Here is a 2,500-nt window from a genome sequence, read left to right as displayed (position 1 = left end):
GATCGAAGAGCCTCTTTCTCTTCACGAAATCGTCTCCCCCGTTCAATACTCAGCTACCCGTTGAATCTCCCGCTCCGTCCTCATCCCCGCGGCTACGCGAGGAATCAGGAACCCCCCCCCGATCGCCCCTTGCTCTGCTTCCTCTCTACGGACCCCGACCCTCGTGGGCAGTCTCCGCTCGTTACTCTCACAAGACATCACTCGCTATCTCGCTCGTTCCTCTCTCTGCCGAACGTTCTCTCCATCCAGGCCCCGTCTCCGCTTTTATCCGTCCCACCCCCTCCCTCCTCACCAATATATCCTTCTCCATCAACCACCTCGTCATCCAAGGGCCCCCGCTCAGACTCCTCCCTCCTTCAACATCGTCTTCTGTCTCAACTCTTTCGCACACAGAGACAAAAACAATAAACAAATACACACCGGTCCGTCTGGTACACAAAGACAAAACACCACACACAAACCCTCTACAAAAACACTGCTGTCGAAAAATCGTCCGGTCTCTGCTCTCAACCTCCCAATCCCTCTCGCCATCTCCCATCAAACCGAATTCCTCCTCTCTCTCTCGCCTCAACTCCGCCCCTCCGTGTCTCCTTCTCCCATCTAAACACGTACTAGTGCAGTCAATCCGGTTCATCTCCCTTCTTCGAACACTCCCCCGTCTATCACTCCTCTCCTCTGGCAATCTCATACTCCCTCCCTACATTTCCCCCCCCCCCCCCTCCACCTGAACTACCCGTCGGTCCGGACAATCTCTACACTCTCTCGATCCTCTCTCTCAGCTCTCCCTCTCTTGGTCCTCTCCTCTCTCCCTCCTCTCTCCTCCGATCCCTTCCAGCCTCCCAATTCCCCGTCTCTCGTCATGCATCGCTCCAAACTTCAAGTAAACTCACCTCCACTCATCCTCTCCCCCTCCAGTCTCTCTACGCGACAAACTCTGACCTCTCTCTTCTTTCCTTCTGATACAGTCTCTCCGACTATTTCCCGTGGGGTCCAACTTGCGTCCCCTCAATCCTTCTCCGGCTCTATCCTCCCACCCTCTCTCATCCCGACAACCGGTGGTCCCGTCATCAAGTTTGGTCCCATCACTTCTCCGTAAGTCTTCCGTCGGGGAATCCGGGTCGCCGTCCTCCTCTCTCCTCTCTCTCTGCCGCCTCCGCCACGTCCTCTCTACGAAAACACATCACTTTCCCCTTCCCCCCCCCTCGTACCTCAGTCAATCTTCTCGACCCCTCCTCTTAGATCAGACGAATTCCTGTACTCACACCGGTGTCCTCCATTTAATCCTCACCTCCTTTCTCTGTCCCCCAGGTCCCTCTCTATCTACCCTCTAATTACCCCGCAGTCATCACCCCCTTCCTCAATCATCTAGAGTCCACGACTCTCTCCATGCTTCTTCCTTCTCTCGCCACTCTTCCCGACATCGCTCAGTTCTAGACATCTCTCTATCTTTCTAGTGCAAACCTCCATATCCTCTCCCCGTCTACTATCTCTGCCTCCAGCTCCTTCCTCTCTTCTCGCTCGACTCTCTCTCCCAGTCTCTCGTCCCAAACGTTTCCCCCCCCACCTCTCCCCCCCTCCAATCTCCTGCTCTCCTCTCTCTCTCGAGCACTTTCCCCGCTCGCGTCTCCTCTGGTTTTGTCTCCTCTAAACAGATATCCATCTCTCAGCTCTCGTCCCACCTCCGCTTCTCGCGATATCACATCTCTCGCTCTCCCTTTGCCATCTTCTCCTCTTCCTCTTCTTTCCGGGGTGCTCTCCCTCCCCCCGGACTCACATCCCAGACTCTCCTTCCCTCTCTTTCTTCCTCTTCCCTTCTGGTCCTCCCTCGTCTATCCGCTTTCATTGTAGTCTCTCCCAATCGCTGGTCGTCTCGGATAACACCTATGAGGTCTCCCATCCGTCATCGTCTCTTCGCTGAGTCACTCCCTTTAACAGTCCGCTGCTTCCTCAGGTCATACTCCGGTTAATTCTCACTCATCTACGCGCAGCTACTTCTCGTCTTTCCTCTCTTCTCTCTTCCTCCTCTCTCTCCATACTCGTCCTATCCTCCGTCTCACTTCTCCATCCTCCCCCCCCCCCCCCCCCCCCCCCTCTCCCGGGGGGTCCTTCGGTCTCACTCCGAAAACTAGTTACTCTCTCTCGTCTTCTCGTCTCACTCGATCGCCTACGCTCACTCCTTCCTCCACGTCGGTCTCATCTCATATCCATGACTTAAAAGCTCGCATCCGTCTCTCTCTCATCTCCTCTCCTCGGTCTCTATATCTATATATATTACTTCTATTATATATTATATATTATATATATATTATCTATTATCTACTACATATATCTATTATATATATCTATATTATATTATAGTTATGTTATATATCTATGTATATATATATAGTATCATATAATAGATATATAGATAGATAGATAGATAGATAGATATGTAGATATATATACTATATATTATATGGGTAGCACGGTATATTCTATACTATTATATATTTATATA

This window comes from Penaeus monodon, chromosome 26 (assembly GCF_015228065.2).
Source record: "Penaeus monodon isolate SGIC_2016 chromosome 26, NSTDA_Pmon_1, whole genome shotgun sequence".
NCBI lineage: Eukaryota > Metazoa > Arthropoda > Malacostraca > Decapoda > Penaeidae > Penaeus > Penaeus monodon.
Note: the sequence above shows the minus strand (reverse complement) of the source record.